The sequence below is a fragment of the Hemitrygon akajei genome, chromosome 25 (assembly GCF_048418815.1).
Source record: "Hemitrygon akajei chromosome 25, sHemAka1.3, whole genome shotgun sequence".
In the NCBI taxonomy this organism is placed as follows: domain Eukaryota; kingdom Metazoa; phylum Chordata; class Chondrichthyes; order Myliobatiformes; family Dasyatidae; genus Hemitrygon; species Hemitrygon akajei.
In genome coordinates this window covers 18217637-18238753 of record NC_133148.1, presented here as the reverse complement: position 1 = coordinate 18238753, position 21117 = coordinate 18217637, and the positions used below count along the sequence as shown (strand labels likewise).

At 45.1% G+C, this 21117-nt stretch overlaps 1 long non-coding RNA gene across 1 annotated transcript; it reads left to right on the top strand.

Moving 5' to 3' along the window:
- Positions 1-3123: 3123 nt before the first annotated feature.
- LOC140716181 (uncharacterized) lies at positions 3124-9340 on the top strand. Its single transcript, XR_012096256.1, has 3 exons — positions 3124-3504; positions 4373-4491; positions 6288-9340. It is a non-coding gene; the product is annotated as an uncharacterized lncRNA (long non-coding RNA).
- Positions 9341-21117: the final 11777 nt, after the last annotated feature.

The following is a 21117-nucleotide window of genomic DNA, read 5'->3' as shown; positions in this document are numbered from 1 at the left end:
GGTATGGAAGGCTATCTTAAAAGTGAACTACAATTCCGGTTGAGGTTAGAGATGGAATCGGATGCACGTCAGCTCTGGCAGGATTTGCAGGCCATTAGTTCCTACAAAATAAAACCTAACATTATGAATGGCTGTGATGCTTCACTTCCAGATGAGCTAAACGACTTTTATGTATGCCTTGAAAAGGAAAATTTAGAAAGGATATACTGACATTACAGAGGGTTCAGAGAAGATTCACAAGAATGATTCCAGGAATGAAAGGGTACCGTATGAGGAACATCTGGCAGATCTTGGGCTGTATTCCCTGGAGTTCAGGAGAATGAAGGAAGGATCTCATATAAGCATTCCAAATGTTAAAAAGCCTGAACAGATTAGATGTGGCAAAAGTATTTCCCATGGTAGGGGATTCTAGGACAAGAGGGCCTGACTTCAGGATTGAAGTTCTTCTATTTAGAGCCAAGATGTGGATAAATTACTTTAGTCAGAAGGTGGTAAATCTGTGGAATTTGTTGCCATGTGTGGCTGTGGAGGCCAAGTCATTGGGTGTATTTAAGGCAGAGATAGTTAGGTGCTTGATTAGCCAGGGCATCAAAGGGTATGAGGAGAAGGCTGGGGAGTGGGGATGACTGGAAGAATTGGGTCAGCTCATGACTGAATGGCGGAGCAGACTCGATGGGCCAAATGGCCTACTTCTGCTGCTATATCTTTATGGTCTAAAATAAAACTACACTGCAGCATTTGGTGATCCTGTGATCTCTATTTCGGAGCCAACGTCAGAACATCTATCGAGACAGTGAACTCTCGTAAGGCGTTAGGCCCTGATGGTGCACCTGGTAGGGCTGTGAAAACCTGTGCCAATTAACTGGTGGGAGTGTTCGAAGACATCTTCATTCTCTCACTGCTGCAGTCAGAGCTCCCACCAGCTACAAAAGGGCAGCAATCATACCAGTTCCCAAGAAGAGCAGAGTGAGCCGCCTCAAAGACTGACACCCAGTGGCACTCACATCTACTGAGAGGTTGGTCATGGCTAGAGTCAACTTCTGCCTTCGCAGTGACCTGGATGTGCTGTAGTTTGCCTGTCACCGCATTAGGTCTGCAATCTCACTGGCTCTCCACTCGGCCTTGGACCACCTGGACAATAGCAATACCCACATGAGGCTGCTGTTATTTGACTGCATCTCAGCATTGAAGACAATCACACCCTCAGTTCTAATCAGCATGCTCCAAAACCTGAGCCTCTGTACCTCCCTCTACAACTGGATCCTTGACTTCCTCACTGGGAGACCACAGTCTGTGTAGATTGGAGGTAACACTTCCTCCTCTCAGATCATCAACACTGGCACAGCTCAAAGATGCCTGCTTAGTCCACTGCTCTACTCTCTCTCTCTCTCTCTCTCTGCACCTGTGACTGTGTAGCTAGGTACAGCTCAAATGGCATCCATAAGTTTGCTGGTTTGCAAACTATTTTGCAAACATAAGTTTGCCAACTATTGTTGGCAGAATTTCAGACAGTGACAAGGAGGCGGACAGGAGTGAGATAAATCAGCTGGGTGAGCGGTGTCGCAGCATCAACCTTGGACTCAACGTCAGTAAGACCAGGGAATTGATTGTGGACCTCATGACGGGGAAGTCGAAGGAACACATGTCAGTCCTCATCGAGGGATCAGAAGTGGAAAGGGTGAGCAGGTCCATGCTCCTGGGGGTCAACGTCTCTGCAGGTCAATCCAGGGCCCAGCATACTGATGCAATTACGAAGAAGGCACAACAGTGGCTGTATTTCATTAGGGGTTTGAGGAGAATTGGTATGTCATCAAGGACGCTCATACATTTCTACAACTGTACTGTGGAGAGCATTCTAACTGGTTGCATCACTGACTGGTATGGAGGAGCCACTTCTCACGGTTGCAAAAAGCTGCAGAAAAGTTGTAAACTCAGCCGGCTCCAACATGGGCACTAGCCTCCAGCATCCAGGACACTTTCCAAAGCAATGCCTCGAAAGAAGTGGCATCCATCATTAAGGACACGCCAGCACTCAAAGCATGTCCTCTTCTCATTGATACCGTCAAGGAGGAGGTACGGGAGCCTGGAGACACACACTCAATGTTTCAGGAACCGCTTCTTTCCCTCCACCATCAGATTTCTGAATGGACAGTGAACCCATGAACACTGCTCAGTATGTTTCTGTTATCTCACACATTATTTCTTCTCTTACAGACAGCCCTTCTGTCTCACAGCTCACTCCTCCATTTACAGATTTCACCTTTATTTATAGACACACCCTTGCCTCTTACTCGTTCGTTTATAGACGCCTTCCACCCCGTCATCCCACACTTCATTCCTCCATTTACAGACGCCCCCTTGTCATCTCATTCGTTCAGTTACAGATGCCCATTTGCCCTCCCTCTACCATTTATTCACACACCCTGCCTTCTCACGCCTCATTTAGAGACGGTACTTAGCCTGTCTTAGCCCTTCATTTACAGACATTTCTTGCCGTCTTCGTACTCAGTTTACAGACACCCCTACTGTCTCACTCCTCCACTTAGACACCTCTTGTCATCTCTCACCCTTCACTCCTCCATTAACAGTGCTCCCTCTCACCGTCTCACTCGATTTACAGACCTCCCTGACCTCAGGAATAATTAAATAAGATGGCCACCTGCCATCTCACTCCATATACGGTGCCCCCTGCGGCCTTGCTCCTCAGCCCTCCACTTATAGACGCCCTTGCTGTTTTACTCCTCCATTTACAGACGCCCCCTGTCGTCTCACTCCATTTATAGACGCCCTTGCTGTTTTACTCCTCCATTTACAGACGCCCCCTGTCGTCTCACTCCATTTATAGACGGCCTTGCTGTTTTACTCCATTTACAGACGCCACCTGCCGCCTCACTCCATCTACAGTGCCCCTTCCCGTCTCACTCCTCCATGCACAGTGCCTCCGCCGTCCTCTGTTTACAAACGGTCCCTGCTGCCTCCCCCCTCACTCCTTCATCTGCGCGTTCACCTGTTCCCTTCCTCCGCCGTTCTTACAGCCCCTGACCTTTCATCATTGTAGCTCCATGTATAAATGCACCGAGTCCTGCTCTCAAAGAAAATATGGAAATCAAATGTTTTAATTCTTAGAAAAAGGGTGCGCGCGGAGTAAACAAAAGGAATGTCTGTAATAACGTGGAAATCTGGACAGAGTGATTGGCATAACCTGTAGAATTACTGATTGCATAAATTGTGGTGGGGTCAGCTGGAGGAGGTCGGTGATCCATGCATTCATTATTTCTATTCCTTTTACAGTGCTCCCCGATCTGTCACTCTCTACCCTGCACGTACAGACGCTTCCTAACGATTAACCAGCTCTTTCATTAACAATCGCTCCCTGGCCCTTTACTCGTTGCCCTCTTTTCACAGGCACATCACTGTGACAGAGTCCACCCCGGGGGCGAATTTCCTTCCCGCTGGTTATCGTTGGGCTCCGTGGCCGGGGCGGACTATTCTAACCCGCTAACGGTAGGAGTTAAGGTGCTCATTGCTCTGTGCCGGGTCGGCATGCTGATGCGCGGCTCTCGCAGCGCTCCGCAAGAACAGTGACACCTTTCCGCCATGCTCAGCTCCCCCCGGTGCGTCTGCAAACCAACAATTCATCTTAAACAAAGCACGGCCAGGTCAAGCAGCGGGTCTCCCCACTGCGCATGCTCGCCCGAAGCGCTCAGTGGCTCTCCCGTCGCGCATGCTCGGTGTGCGTTAGACTGTTCGACTCCCGTTGATAACTTTTGTCCATCTTCTGTATCACCCCTACAAGATGCTGGAGGAACAACAGACCGGGCAGCATCTATGGAAAAGAGTAAAATGTCGACGTTTCGGGCCGAGACCCTTCTTCAGGACCGGAAAGGAAGGGAAACAGTTCCTGGACGCCCCCTGCCGCCTCACTCCTCCATTTATACATTCCCTGTTATCACACCCCTCTCTGGGAAGAGAATCATTAACCGATTCCGATTCCACAGATAATGCCTGACCTGCTGAGTGCTTCTAGCCCTTTCTGTCATTATTTCTGTACTATGGCTTCTGGAAATTGGTTCAGGCCTGACTGGTTTTGATAAAGGGGGGCAGAGTTTTGTTTCCAGAATAAAAAGATGTTGTTTAAGTACTTTAAAAGTGTGTGTGTGTGTGTGTGTGTGTGTGTGTGTGTGTGTGTGTGTGTGTGTGTGTGTGTGTGTGTGTGTGTGTGTGTGTGTGTGTGTGTGTGTGTGTGTGTGTGTGTGTGTGTGTGTGTGTGTGTGTGAGAGAGAGAGAGAGAGAGAGAGATAAAGGATTGAAACTTATAAGAAGAAAGGAAGAGATTAGTCCTGAAGCATTGACAATTCCTTACCCTTCATAGATGCTGCTCGACATATGGAGATTTGCCCAGCAGACTGTTGCAAGTAACATCGGGAAGGAAGGGATGTGGTCGGATGCTTGACATCATGTCAAGGGAAGGAGCTGTTTGGTGGATTGCTGGTGAGTGATTTTATTTTCTAACAATTTGCGTTTTTTATAGGCTAATGAAGGGAGGGCAGGGCAGGGCAGTGCAGAGTAGAGGAACGTGCACCTTATGGCACACGGGAACTCAAGAATTCTTCCTCTGTGCTGGACAAGCAGGAAGTGTTGTCCACTGGAGGGGCTCAAGCTCCTAGAGCTATGGAATTAAAGCCTATTTGTGTAGACAGGTGTTTGTTTGAGTAGCGTATGTCGGCAGATGGTCAGTCGAACTCTCATGAGAACATATGAAAAGAGCAACAGGACGAGGCCACCCTGTCCCTCGAGCCTGCCTCGCCGTTCACCCACCTCTGTATCGATTGCAGATTTCAGAATGGTTTCCTTTCTTCTGGGTCCAGGTACTAAAGTCAGCGGTGTGCCTACCACTGGGCCTCGCTGTACATTTCCGAGAACAGCCATTCACCACCACCCTCTGAGTCCACACAATTATTACCTCAATGGTGTCAACTTTGCCAAACCCATTGTGGAACTTCATCCAGTGCCTTTTCAGCGTCCATCCACCATCCCTTTGGCATCCGCCCACTGTCCCTCAGTGACGCTCCGCTGCCTCTGTCGTGTTCCTCAATTGCACCTCTGTTATCACAATTCCCCTCACCCAGGTTTAAACGTGAAGCACCAGTACAGCGTGCTCCACGGCCTGTTGCCACGGAGATCAGGCTCCCACAATTTACAGTGGGTGGCCTCAATGAAGGGATCACGTGCTTGTGCTTTCTGTGATGCAACGGACTTGAAATGACGTTGTAAGGCGAGGGCTGAAGCGCGTGGGCAGCTGGTGTGGAGTATAATGTGGGGAAGTGTCAAGTTATCCATTCTGAAAGCACAGTGAGACGTAGAAAGCTACTTAAATGCTGAGACTAATGAAGGTTGGTGTGTTGGGAGAGTTCGCGCGTTCTGCACAGAATGCAAAATTAGCCTGAAACTAACTTGTGAAGGGACTTGGAAGCCCTTATGCAGGATTTCCTAAAGGTTAAATTTAAGAGACTACTGGACAGGTATATGGAGGAATTTAAGGTGGGGGGTTATATGGGAGGCAGGGTTTAATGGTCGGCACAACATTGTGGGCTGAATGGCCTGTACTGTGCTGTATTATTCTTTGGGAACTTGCAGGTTGAGTGGGTGGTAAGGAAAGCAAATGCAATATTAGTACTCATTTTGAGAGGACTAGAATATAAAATCAAGAACGTTAGAAAGCATTGCTCAGACCTCACTTGGAGTATTGTGACCAGTGTTGGTCTTATCCCTTTATCTACGAAAGGATGTGCTGTCATTGGAGAGAGTCCAGAGGGGAAGTTCATGAGAATGATCCCAGGAATAAAAGGGTTAATGGATGAGGAGAGTATGATGACCCTGGGCTTGAAATCACTGCAGTTATGAAGGGGGAGGGGGTGTGCTGGATCTCATTGAAATCTATCATATGTTGAAAGCCCTAAGCAGAGAGGATGTTCCCAATAGTGGGGTGGTCTAGGACCAGAGGACGCAGTCTCAGAGTACAAGGACGACCCTTTAGAACAGGGATGTAAAGGAATTTCTTTAGGTAGAGGGTGGTGAATCTGTGGAATTCATCGCCACAGATGACTGTGGAGGCCAAGTCATTGGGTGTATTTAAGGCAGAGGTTGATAGGTTCTTGATTAGTCAGGGCATCAAAGGTTAAGGGGAAAAGGCAGGAAAACGGGGTTGAGCAGGACAATAAATCATTCTTATGAAATAGTTTTATGGTCTCGCAATACAGGAGGATAAACTTTGCTGTTTACCATAGGGAAGGACTCCTGCGGCAACTGTATCAGACATCAATGAGATCACACCTGGAGTATTGCACACAGGTTGAGCTGCTATAAAGACAGTGCAGAGAAATCTCACTCGATTGAGTCCTGGGATAAGAATTTCCCTCAAGAGGAAAGACCGAGAGCATTAGGACTATAGTCTTTGGAATTCAGAATAACGAGGGGCACCTCTCTGAGACAGTGAAGATTCAGAGCGAATTGCGATCCCGAGAGAAAGTTTGGCCATTTATGACTGAAATAAGAAGGAATTTCTTCACTTGGGGAGCAGTGAATCCATGGAATTTTCTACCCCAGAGAGATGGGGATGGAATTGGAATTGGTTTACTATTGTCACGTTTACTGAGGTACAGTGAAAAACCTGTCATGCATACTGTTCACACAGATCAATTAATTACTGTGTATTGAGGCAGTCCAAGGTAAGACAATATCAGATTCAGAATGAAGTGTAACAGCTGCAGAGAAAGTGCAGTGCAGGTAGAGAGTAAAGTGCAGGATTATAATGAGGTAGGTTCTGAGGTCAAAAGTCCGCTGTATCATACTGGGGACCCATTTGCTAGTCTGTTAACAGTGGGAAAGAAGCTGTCCTTCAGCCTGGTGGTAGGTGCTTTCGGGCCTTTGTCTGATGCGAGGGAGGAGAAGACAGAATGTCTGGAATGAGGGGGGGTGCTTGATTATGCAGGTAGCTTTACCAAGGCAGTGAGACGCTGTTTTATTTTATATTTAAAGTAGACGTAGATGGATTTTGGATTGCATACAGACTGGGCAGCAGGAAAGCAGGAAATTTATCCCTCCATGTCTGCACCAACGATGTTGACAATCAACTAATCCCCATCTGCATGTGTGTGGGGCCCATATCCCCCCGTTCCCTGCCTGTCCATGTGTTGGTGTAAATGCCTCTTAAACATCGCTATAGATCACCTCCCTTGGTGGTGATATATTCCAGGCACCAACCTGTGTCTGCGTAAATAAAAAGTTACTTCAAAACTTCAACTACTGCCCGCTACTTCATCTTAAGCCTATGCCTTCTAGCACGTGACATTTCCATCCTGCGAATAGGATTCTGAATATCCACCTTATCTATAAGTCATAACTTTATATCCTTCCTTTAGGCCACCCCTAAGCCTTCACTCCCGAGAAAACATTTCAGATTTTTACCACCGTCCCTGATAGCTAATACACTCCAATCCAGGGAACTTCCTGGTGAACCTCTTCTGCATCCTCTCCAAAGTTTCCACATCCTTCCTGTAATACGAGGGGTGATTGATAAGTTCATGGCCTAAGGTAGAAGGAGTCAATTTTAGAAAACCTAGCACGTTTATTTTTCAACATAGTCTCCTCCTATATTTACACACTTAGTCCAGCGGTTGTGGAGCATTCGGATCTTGGACCTCCAGAAAGTGTCCACAGCAGGGGTGATTGATAAGTTGCCTAAGGTAGAAGGAGGTGAGTTATTCACTTCAAACTTTCTGCATAATCACTCAAAGAGTTGAACTGCATGTACGTGTAACGAGAGCTGTATAACTCACCTCCTCATTAGGAGTTTGAGGAAGTTTGGTCTGTCGCCAGAGACTCTCGCAGGTTTCTACAGTTGTACTGGGGAGGGCATTCTAACTGGCTGCAACATCATCTGGTATGGGGGTAGTGGGCTATTGCACAGGATCGAAGTAAGTCGCAGAGAGTTGTAAAGTTAGTCAGCTCCATCATGGGCACTAGCTTCCAAAGTACCCAGGACCGATGCCTCACAAAAGGTGGCATCCATCATTAAGGACCCCCATCAACCAGTTCATGCCTTGTTCTCATTGCTATCATCAGGTAGGAGGTACAGAAGCCTGAAGGCACACACTCAATGACTGGGGAACAGCTTCTTCCCCTCTGCCATCTGATTTCTGAATGGACATTGAACCCATGAACATCAACTCACCCCTTTTTATCTTTGTACTAATGTAATTTAATTATTTACTATATATATATTTACTGTAATTCATGTTTTTTGTCTAACATTATGTATTCCATTATACTGCTGCTGCAAAGACAGCAAGTTTCACAACATATGCTGGTGATATTAAACCTGATGTTGGGAATCAAGACAGTTCAGCTCATTTTTAAGACAATCTGGACTGATGCCTGCTTTCAGTGAAAGAGAGATGAGTTTCAGCTTATTTGTGCCTCTTTCTTAATGAGGCTGCCCCGGTCCTCCTCCCTTTTACCTTCTGCACCTGGTCCACTCTCTACTCCAATCACTTTCAGTGAGTCCTCGAAATTCTCGGCCTTGATAATTTTATTCCGTCCACCCGATCACTGTTTGTGGCCATCCGACTCGGAGCAGGCCAGCTCAGTTAGGAAACACAGATGTACTTTGTTATTGAGCATGCAATCTAGCTTTGCCAGAGCTCCCATGAGCTGGCGGGCCAGTCTCCTTTGGTCTTTCTCGTACAGCCATTGGGTGTTCAGAGACTGTGTTCTTTCTGGCATACCTCCTTCTGTCAGGACATTTCTTTCTAGTTTCCTTACTCCAAGGTTGTGTTTTTTTTTCATGTGGTATTTCAGGATTTCTGCCGTTCTCTCCAGAGTGACAGAATAAGTCCAACCCCAGCAGCGAAGGTCTCGGTATATCACCTATCCTGTCTTAGGGCGTTATCTTGTTTCAGGTCTTCCCCCATGTCCCAAACTGTTGGGTCAGCTCCAATTGGGAGAGCGGCTCGGAGTATTGAGATTGTAGGTGTTTGGAGACTGGGTTCAGTGATTTTTGATCTCCTCTGCCACCTCAGTGCCAGTCTGTGACACTGGATCTTTTGTGCAATAGTACACAGTATATCACAGATCTGTTTGTTTCTTATTAGGACCTTTGCAATTTCAGCATTGACATTCCATTTCCTTTTAAACTGTTTCCTGGAGCTCCAACAGGAGTTATTTCAAATTTCTTCGTAGCTTATCTTGCATCAGAATCTCTAAACCTCTTTTAATGTTTTGAAGCTTGTGATGTTGATATAGTGCATGCTGGTGCAAGCCAATTTTGTTTGTAAAAGATTCTTTGCAATATTGTGCAGGTGTGGCTTCTGCTGCTGCCCCTCGTGTCTGCAATAAAACAGAACTTGTTGCATTTGGTGCAGGCTGCATAGATTGACTGGATCTGACGTTTTTGCCTTGGATGCACCTGAAGATTGCCCATGTCATTGAAGCTTTCAGAAGCGCACTTTAAGGAATATGAAGCGTATGGGATCAGAGGTTTAATATCACTGATATATGTCATGGTTTGTTATTTTGCAGCGACCATAAGACATAGGAGCAGATTTAGGCCATTTAGCCCATTGTATCTCTCAGTCGTGTTCTGCTGCCTTCTCTCTGTGATCTTTGATGCCCTGACTAATGAGGAACCTATCAACCTCCACTTTAAATATACTCAGTGACTTGGCATCCGCAGCCGTCTGTATCAATGAATTCCTCAGATTCACCACCCTCTGGCTAAAGAAATTCCTCCTCACCTCTGTTTTAAAGAGACACCCTTGTATTCTGAGGCTGTTCCCTCTGATCCTAGACACCCCCACTATAGGAAATGTTCTCTCTTGATCCACTCTGTCTAATCCTTTCAATATATGATAGGTTTCAATGAGATCCCCCCTCACTCCTTCTAAGACTCATTGAGTACAGGCCTGGACGCAGCTAATGCTCATCAAATGTTAACCCTTTCATTCCCAGATTCATTCTCATGAACCCTGTACCATGCCAGCACATCTTTTCCTAGACAGGAAGCTCGCTGTATCCCAGTACAAAATGACCAATGTCTTGAAAAGCCTCGCATTAAATCCTTGATTTTATACTCTAGCTCTCTCGAAAATGAACGCTAAAATTGCATTTGCCTTCCTTACAACTGACTCAACCTGCAAGTTAACCTATAGGGAATGCTGCACTAGGACCCCGAGGCTGACTGCACCTAAGATTTCTGAAATTTCTCCCCTTTTAGAAAATACTGTATGCCTTTATTCTTTCAACCAAAGTGCATGATTGTATTTTGAGTATTCTGAGATATTTCAAGTTCTTGGGTGTCGATATCTCAGAGGATCTAACTGGACCCAACATATCAACAAAGAAGGCATGACAGCATCTCTATTTCAATAGGAGTTTGAGGAGATTTGGTATCTCACCAAAGACGTTTGCAGATTTTTACCATGGGGAGCATTTGGAGTGGCTGCATCACTGTCAGGTATGGGTGGGGTGGGGTGGCTATTGCGCAGGATTGAAATAAGCTGCAGAGAGTTGTAAACTCAGAGTCAGCTCCATCGTGGGCGCTGGCCTCCGTAGTATTCAGGTCATCTTCAAGGAGCGATGTCTCAGCAAAGGTGGTGTCCATCATTAAGTACCCCCATCACCCAGGTCATGCCTTGTTTATATTGCTGCCATCAGGAAGGAAGTACAGAAGCTCGAAGGCTTCTTCCATCTGCCATCCCATTTCTCAATGGATATTGAACCCATGAACACTGTCTGACTATGCACACGTGCCGGTGATGTTAAACCTGGTTCCGATACACCTCCTTACACTGTATTCCTTCCGCCACTTCTTTGCCCGTTCTCCTGATCTGGCCAAGTCCTCCCGTCTTCTCCAAGCTTCTGCAAAGCTACCACGATGGTACAGTGTGAGATGTGAAAATTATTTTAAGTTACAAGATAAATCAAATGGAGCAGAAGAGGAACAGTGAGGTCGTGTTCATGCACAGTTCATAAAGTCGGGGAGCAGTTCCTGGAACTTGTACGATTTGATGTTTATATCGCCAGGCTACCCAGGAGCAAGACATGTCAACGTGGGAATGGAAAGGTGAACTTGTTCAGGTGTAGTCCTCTGATTCCGTCACTTGCGTCACGCCATTTCCTTTTCTTACTTCCTCTGTTTCAGCTGCGTTTGTTCTGGAGATGAGGCCTTCCGGGTGGAGTATGAGGAGCTGTTCCTGCAATTTGCATTTATCCTCAACGTGGCAGTAGAGGAGGCTTTGGGCAGACATGAGACAGTGTGAATGGGGAGATGAGTTAAAATGGCTGGCAACCGTTCAAGATGTTCTCCTTTTCTGGAGAACAGGGCTTCCCCCTCTGTTATTGAGGGATGCCCTTGTCTGAATCTCCTCTGTTTCATGCAATTCTGCCCTTACCCCACGCCCTGGTAGAACTTGGACAGAGTTCCCTTGGTCCTCGCCTAGCACTCCACCCACCTATACATCCAATGTAACATTCCACCATCTACAACGGGATCCCACTATCATCCCCTCCCCCCTCCTCTCTGATTTCTGCACTCAATTCTCGACTCTCTCATCCACCCATCCTTCCCCAGGAGCTGTCCCCAGTAACTGAAAAAGGTGTAAAACCTGTTCCTGCATCACCCCCTTGCCGTCATCCAGGGCCCTAAACAGTTCTTGCAGGTGAGGTAGTTTTTCACTTGAGAATCCCCTACAGATATTTACTGCATCCAGTACACCTGGTGCAGCCTCCTCTGGATCGGTGATACCGGACACAGAGAGAGGAAATCGCTTTGTAAGCACCTTCACTTTGCGTACCAGCAGGGATCTCAGGTTGCCAGCCATATTAATTTATCTTCCCATTCCCAAACCTAAATGGCCTCCTCTACTGCTAAGTTGAGGATAAACACTAATTTGAAGAACAGCACTTTGTATTTCCCTGGGTGATCTCCTTCCTTTAGCTCCAATATGCAATTATTTAACTTCTGTGAACTGCTCTTCCTCTGCCATTTCCCCTTCTCGCCTCCCTCCCTTTACTCCATCTCTACCTTCCACCCATATTAGATTCTATCATCTGCAGCCTTTGTCGCTTACACCTACCACCTCCCAGCTTCTAACGCCATTTCTACCTGCTCCCTAGTCTGCCTGTCATCCCTCATCTGAACCCACCTATCACCTGCCTACACTTAGTCATGGAGCCCTAACACACTACAGCACAGATACAGGCCCTTTGGCCCATCTAGTTCATTCCAAACTATTATTCTGCCTAGTCTAACGGACCTGCACTGGACCATATTCCACCACACCCCTCTCATCCGTGTACTTATCCAAACTTCTCTTGCTCCATTCCTTCCCTCTACCTGTTTATACTGGCAATTTCCCCTCCATATTTCAGTCCTGGTCCCAAAACACCGACTGTCCATTTTCTCCTTAGATGCTGGCTTACTTGCTGAGTTCCTCAGGCATTTAGTGTTCCTCTTAGGGGAAACCGGACAGGACGATAACACCAAGGCTGGGACTGTTCCTGGTTTGTGGAGGCTGGGACAGCCACACTGCGTTAGCTCTCCTGGTCAAGACCATAAGACATAGGAGCAGAATTAGGCCAATCCTCCCATTGAATCTGCTTCTCCATTTGATCATAGCTGATTTATTTTCCCTCTCAGCCCCATTCTCCTGTCTTCTCCCTATAACTTTTGGACACCTTTACTAATCAAGAACCTATCAAACTCCTCTTTAAATACCATTCAGAGTTTAAAGTAAATTTATTATCAAAGTACATATACGTCACCATGTTCTTCCCTGAGATTCATTTTCTTGCAGGCATTCACAGTAGAACAAAGAAATGCAATAGAATCAATGAAAAACTACACACAAAAACTGACAGCCGATGTACAGAAGAAGACAAAATGTTCAAAAGAAACAGATAATAAGTAAATGCTGGGAACATGAGTTGTAAAGTCTTTGAAAGTGAGCCCATAGATTGTGTTCAGTTATCGGTTCAGTGCTGAGGTGAGAGAAGTTATCCATGCTGGTTCAGGAGTCTGATGGTTGAAGGGTAATAACTGTGCATGAATCTGATGTTGTTGGACCTAAGGCCCCTGCATCTCCTTCCTGATGGATAGCAGTGAGAAGAGAGCATGGCCTGAATTGTTGGGGTCCTTGATGCCTATTTTTGTGGCAGTACTCTTTGTAGATATGTTCAGAGGTGTAATACAGGATTAAAGTCTGTATTAAAATACCAAATGACTTGGCTTCCATAGCTGACTGTAGGAATGAATTCCACAGATTCACCAGCCGGTGGCTACAGTAATTCCTCCTCACCTCTGTTCTGAAGGGATGTCCTTATATTGTAAGGCTGTTCCCTCTGGTACTAGAACCTCTAACTATCCTCTGCACATCCACTCTATCTGGTACTAGAATCTCTAACTATAGGAAACATCCTCTGCACATCCACTCTATCTGGTACTAGAATCTCTAACTATCCTCTGCACATCCACTCATATCTGGTACTAGAACCTCTAACTATAGGAAATATCCTCTGCACCTCCACTCTATCTGGTACTATAATCTCTAACTATCCTCTGCACATCCACTCTATCTGGTACTAGAATCTCTAACTATAGGAAATATCCTATATATATCCTATATCCTAGAATGTGTGGAGCAGGTTAAGACCTACAAGTATCTGGGAGTACAGTTAGACGAGAAGCTAGACTGGACTGCCAACACAGATGCCTTGTGCAGGAAGGCACAGAGGCGACTGTACTTCCTTAGAAGGTTGGCGTCATTCAATGTCTGTAGTGAGATGCTGAAGATGTTCTATAGGTCAGTTGTGGAGAGCGCCCTCTTCTTTGTAGTGGCGTGTTGGGGAGGAAGCATTAAGAAGAGGGACGCCTCACGTCTTAATAAGCTGGTAAGGAAGGCGGGCTCTGTCGTGGGCAAAGTACTGGAGAGTTTAACATCGGTAGCTGAGCGAAGGGCGCTGAGTAGGCTACGGTCAATTATGGAAAACTCTGAACATCCTCTACATAGCACCATCCAGAGACAGAGAAGCAGTTTCAGCGACAGGTTACTATCGATGCAATGCTCCTCAGACAGGATGAAGAGGTCAATATTCCCCAATGCCATTAGGCTTTACAATTCAACCGCCAGGACTTAAGAACTTTTTAAAAGCTATTATTAATGCTTTTTGAGATAGTGATTTAGATGCATATCATATTTTTTACTGAGTTAAGTATTGTATGTAATTAGTTTTGCTACAACAAGTGTATGGGACATTGGAAAAAAGTTGAATTTCCCCATGGGGATGAATAAAGTATCTATCTATCTATCTATCTATCTATCTATCTATCTATCTATCTATCTATCTATCTATCTATCTATCTATCTATCTATCTATCTATCTATCTATCTATCTATCTATCTATCTATCTATCTATCTATCTATCTATCTATCCTCTGCACATCCACTCTATCTGGTACTAGAGCCTCTAACTATAGGAAATATCCTCTGCACATCCACTCTATCTGGTACTAGAACCTCTAACTATCTTCTGCACATCCACTCTATCTGGTACTAGAACCTCTAACTATAGGAAATATCCTCTGCACATCCACTCTATCTGGTACTAGAACCTCTAACTATAGGAAATATCCTCTGCACATCCACTCTATCTGGTACTAGAACCTCTAACTATCCTCTGCACATCCACTCTATCTGGTACTAGAACCTCTAACTATAGGAAATATCCTCTGCACATCCACTCTATCTGGTACTAGAACCTCTAACTATAGGAAACATCCTCTGTACATCCACTCTATATGGGCCTTTCAATATTCGATAGATTTCAATGCGACACCCCCACATTCTTCTGAACTCCGGTGAGTACAGACCCAGCACCATCAAACACTCCTCATGCATCAAGCAATCACGTCAGTCCTGTTGCCCAACCCCTTTCCAGGGCCATCAAACATGATTTTCTCCTAAATTCCATTCTAACAGCACTGACAATTTCAGGCTAAAGTAAATAATTTTGTTTTTATATACTGCCTGCAGGGAATGTTTGTGCGACAGATTATAGCTACCACTTAAATGTAAGTATTAACCTATTAAAAATAAACCTTTTCCTATAAAATACAGGAGTGTTGTCACTGATTATAATCTTAATCTTCAGTGGTCAAATGTCATATGCGGGTCTTGAGTTTGTAATTTTGGACCCAGAGACAGCAATGTCACCCAATGAGTCATGGCCAACACTAGGAGGTACGGAATCTGTTGTAGGATATATAGCAGATTTGGCATGTCATCGAAAACTTTGACAAAGTTATATAGATGCACTGAACAGAGTACCCTGACTGGTTGCGTCGTGGCCTGGTATGGAAACAACAAGCCCGGGAATGGAAAAGTAGACAGAAAGTGGTGGATAAAGCCCATCCATCACAGGCGAACCATGCCCCATCATCGAGCACTTTTAGATGAAGCACTGAATGAAAATGGGGTAGTATAAACAGATTGGGGGAAATGGGCAAAGAAGAAGCAGATGGAATACAGTGCTAGGAAGTGTACGGTTATACACTTCGGTAGAAGGAATAAAAGCTTGGACTATTTACTAAATGAAGAGAAAATGCAAAAATCTGAGGTGCAGGGGGACTTGGGAGTCCTGTGCAGGATTCCCTAAGGGTAAATTTGCAAGCTGAGTTGATGGTAAGGGAAGCAAATGTGATGTTGGCGATCATTTTGAGAGGACGAGAACATAAAAGCAAGGATGTAATGTTTATAAAGCACTGGTGAGGCCTCACTTGGAGTATTGTGAGCAGTTTGGTCCCCTCGTCTATGAAAGAATATGAAACTGGAGAGGGGTCAAAGGAGGTTCAGAGATATGCTTCCAGGATTGAAAGACAGACAGGCAGACATACTTTATTGATCCCGAAGGGAAATTGGGTTTCGTTACGGCTGCACCAACCAAGAATAGTGAAGAAATATAGCAATATAAAACCATAAATAATTAAATAATAATAAGTTAATCATGCCAAGTGGAAATAAGTCCAGGACCAACCTGTCTGACACTCCGAGGGAGTTGTAGTAAAGTTTGATGGCCACAGGCAGGAATGACTTCCTATGACGCTCAGTGTTGCATCTCGGTGGAATGAGTCTCTGGCTGAATGTACTCCTGTGCCTAACCAGTACATTATGGAGTGGATGAGAGACATTGTCCAAGATGGCATGCAACTTGGACAGCATCCTCTTTTCAGACACCACCGTCAGAGAGTCCAGTTCCATCCCCACAACATCACTGGCCTTACGAATGAGTTTGTTGATTCTGTTGGTGTCTGCTACCCTCAGCCTGCTGCCCCAGCACACAACAGCAAACATGATAGCACTGGCCACCACAGCCTCAAAGGCTTGTAATATGAAGAGTGCTTGATAGCTCTGGGCTTGCACTCACTGGAATTCAGAAGAATGGGGTTGACTTCATTGAAACCTACCAAATGGTGAAATGCCTCGACAGAGTAGATGAGGAAAGGATGTTTCCTACGCTGGGTGAGCCTAATACCCGAGGATGCAGCTTCAGAATAGAGGGGTGTCCTTTCGGAACAGAGATGAGAAAGAATTTCTTTATCCAGGGAGTGATGAATCTGTAGAATTCAATGCCACAGGCAGCAGTGGAGGCCAAGTCATTAGGAATATTTAAGGCAGAGGCTGATAGATTCTTAAGTGGTCAGGGTATGAAGGGATATGGAGAGAAAGGAGGAGATTGGGGTTGAGACAGAAAAAGGCTCAATCTTGATGAAATGATGGAGCAAACCTATTGGACCCAATGGCCTAAATCTGCTCCCGTATCTTATAGTTTTATGATAATAAATCTATTTTGACTTTGAAAACTGTGCTGAAGTTCTGAATTTTTTGTAGAGTTTTAAACGAGGATGACTTGAAGAGCACAAACCAAAGATCATGTTAATGTCATCAGCATTTGAATGCAGTGATCTGTGGCAAAGGATTTGGGAGGGGCACACACTTACAAATAAAGGCTCTCTTGTGCACTTACAGTGGAGAGCACTTTAAGTACAGACACACCTGAAAAACCATTGCACCTTCCCAGCAGAGGAAAACTGCAAGCTGTTTAATTTGGAGCACACAAGGACCCTCAAACCATGGAGAAACTGTGGGAGAAATCCTGTATATGTGGGGTCTGTGCAAAGTGATTCATCTCCCCCTCCCAGCTGGAAACACTCTGACTTAGCCTCTAGCAATCCTCTCCAATCTTTGCCCACCTTTGACAGAAGACTCCCTGGTCTATAATTCCAGGGATTATCCCTGTTACTTTTCTTGAACAAAGGAATATAATTTGGCATGCTCTGGTACTACTGCTGTAGCCAGTGCGGACACAAAGATCATCACCAAGTTCATAGCAATCTCTTCCTTTCCTTTCTGTAGAACTGGGGTATATCCCATCAGGTCCCAGGGAATTAACTGTGCTAATGTCTTTTTCTAAATTCCAACATTGACTCTTCCTTAACCTCAACATGTTCCAGTGCATTAGTCTGCTCCATGCTGACCTCACATTCGTCAAGGATCCTTGCACTGGTGCAAAGTATTCATTCAGACCTCTCCTACCTCCCCTACCTGCTCGGACTCTTGGCACATTTCCTCTTTTATCCTTGATCTGTCCTAGTCATCCTTCTGTTTTTCACCAATGTGTAGAACACCTTGGAGGTTTCACTAATTCTACTCACCAAGGTCTTCTCATGTTCCCTTCCAGCTTTCCTAATTCCTGCCTTAAGCTCCTTCCTGGTTAGCTAATAATTCTCGAGCCCCACTTGAATTTTGCTTCCAAAACCTTAAGTATACCTTCTCCTCCCACTTGACTAAATGTTCCACCATCCTTGATAACCATGGTTCCTCACCCTACCATCCTTCCCCTAACTCGATGGGATGAACCGATCTCGAGCCCCATGCAAATGCTCCCTAAACAATCTCTACTTTTGCACTGTGCATTTCTCTAAGAACATCTGTTCCCAATTTGTGATCCCATGTTCATGCCTAATAACATTATTATTAGCCCTTCCTCAATTAAGTTTCTTCCCATAGTGTCTTATTCTATCCTTGTTCAAGGGCTATGCTAAAGATCAGGGAGTTGTGATCATCTCTCTGAAATACTCCTCACCGAGAGATCTGTCACCTAGTACTAGATCCAGTATGGTCTCTGCCTTCATATTGAGTCAGGATTCCTTCATGGACATACTTAACAAATTCAAAACACTTTGCACTAAAGAGGTGCCAATCAGTGTTAGAGGACGTTGAAGTCACCCATGACAACAAACCTGTTATTTTTGCATCTTTCCAAAACCTGCTTCCTGATCTCCTCCTCAGTGTCCCCATTGCTAAAGGTGGGTGCAGGGGGGTGGAGTACGGAGCACCTATAGAATACTCCCAGTAGTATGATAGTTCCCTTCCTGTTTCTGATTTCTACCCACACTGACCGAGTAAATGATCCCTCCACTATGTCCTCCCTTTCTGCTGTGATAGTATCCCTGATTAGCAATGCCACTCTCCACCTCATTTGCCTTCCTGGTCCCCTTTGAAACATCTAATCAACATCAAGCAGCCATTCCTGCCCTTGTGACAGATAAGTCTATGTAATGACCAGAACATTATAGCTGCAAGTACTGATCAGTGCTGTAACTTTACCACTATCGTTCCTGATACTTATTGTATTAGAATAGATACAGTTTAACCCATACAAATGATTTCCAATTTTGTTCTATCAACTTCTTGTCCTTCCTCACAATCTCCCTCATGCTGCATCTACGTGTACACTAACTGCCCTTCCTCTGACCTACCACCTGGGCTCCCATCCTTCTGCCACACTAGTTTAAAACCAACCAGAAGCTCTAGCAAACCTAATCACAAAGATGGTGGTCCCTGGGAAGTTTAAGTGTAATTCATCCTTTTAGTGTAGGTCATACCTTCCCCAGAAGAAATCCCAGTGATCCCCCTGCACCAATTTCTCAGCCACGCATTCACCTGATAAATCATCCTATTCTTACCCTCACTGATACGTGGCATAGGCGGCAATCCAGAAATGACTGCTTTTCAGCTTCCTGCTTAGTTCCCTAAATTCTCAACTTCAGGACTTTGTCCCTTTTTCCTATCTGCTCACCACACCCTCTCTTACAATGCTTATACACCCAATCAGAGATGACTCTGACCCTGGCACATGGGGGGCAGTGTAACATTCAGGAGTCACATCCACAGAATCTCCTGTTCCCAAAGTATTAAATTTCCCATCACTGTTGGATTCTTCTCCACCCCTTCCCTTGTGAGCCATGGAGCCATACTCAGTACCGGAGACCTGGTTGCTATGGCTTTCCTTTGTTAGAACCCCCCACAGTATCCAAAGTGTTATTTTGTTACTTGTTACTGAGGGGAGTGGTCACAGGGTACTGCATGGGGGGCCTTTTCCCTTTCCCTGTCTTCGCAATCACCTGCTTCCTCACATTCCTCCAAAGTTCAAGTGGGAAGTTACGTTGCAGCCTTATAAACACAAGAACGATACAAGATATGTCACCCACAGCAGAATGAAGCTTGCTGAGAAAAGTGAATCGTAAGGCAGTGGAATTTCTTTGACTCTCCATCTCTGGATCATTCTGCATCTCTCCATTGCCGAGTTTCCCTTGGGCTCTGCTGTTGTCTACAGCACACATGCACAATCTTACACCTACATGTGCACACAAACCCACACGTTCACACACACACAGGTACAGACACGCACACGTGTACACACAGAGCATGGGTGAGAGATAGAAAGAGGGAATTACAGAATTCAGTCTCAGGACAACAATGCAACCAAATAGAATACAGAGATTTGAAATGTGGAAGGATAGAAAAATGCACATGCACCCAACCTGGAGTTGAGACTGTTACGTACCAGTGGGTATCTTGTGCCTGTCACATGACCATGATGTAATTGAGGCTATGCTGGGCATGATGTAATGGTCTTGTGATGGTTGAGTGACGTAATTTTCCCGCCAGTGAGAGGTCATGTGACAGTCTTTTCAACAGGGTATAAAAGCAGAACCCCTCCCTGTGATGCAGGGCAGCTCGTGGTTGAATTCATTCAGTGACTCCGTTCTGCTGCGTATTCGATGTTATGATGCAGATTTGTTTTAAATTGGAGTTTTACTTTCTGCCTTAAGTCTCAAAGGTTATTGCCGGCAGTTTTGCTACTACACTGCCAGTGCAGTCCAGTCGGAGAGTGAAGATTTATCGAAGTTTGGGAAGTTGAAGGATTGAGGAAAGTTGATGTCGGCGGTGAAACGGGTTGACCTTATTTAATCTTCGTACAAGGAATTAGTAACCTGCAATCCGAGATAGCTCCTGCTTTGCTAAAAGAGCAGAAGGAGTTGGACGAAGGGTTTCGCCAAGGAAAAGGTTACTGCCTTTAAACCGTTTTATGTCCTTCAATCGTAAATCCCTCGGCAAAGCATACCGGCTGGGATCAGCAGTAACGTCACAAAAGAAAATTTATTACTCCAAGGAAAGTCTCTCCTAAGTGACTGTGTAAATCATTTTGGACGTTTGCAATACTACTTCTAAGAACTGTTTTCACATTATCGCTTTTAGAACTGTTCAAGCTGCCGCCTAGCAGCCAACTTCCGGTTAAGTTAGTCATTTGTTTACTTTTGGGTTTTTTTTAGCAGTGTTTAATAAACGTTTTATTTGTTATAAAAAATCTGTCTCAATTATATATTCATTGTTGCTAGATCGTAACAAGATAGGTTGCCAGACTCGGGAGACCGAATCATATTCAAAATCACAGGTCTTTGAAAAAAATCACAAATTGTATTTATTATACCGGTTGGTAAAGATTAAATGGTTTTTACTAAAAATTGCCCTGGCTCTGGGTGTTCTTTCCTGCTAAATGATTTCATTAAAAATTCAGATATTAAGTAACTGATGATTTGAAAAGGCTTTGTTGTTGAATAGGTCAGTTGGAACTTTTGATCCCTCAGTTCATGCTGGACATGGCCTTGATCACCTTTGTCCGATGGCTTCAGATCAGTGGAGTGGGTATAAGCATTG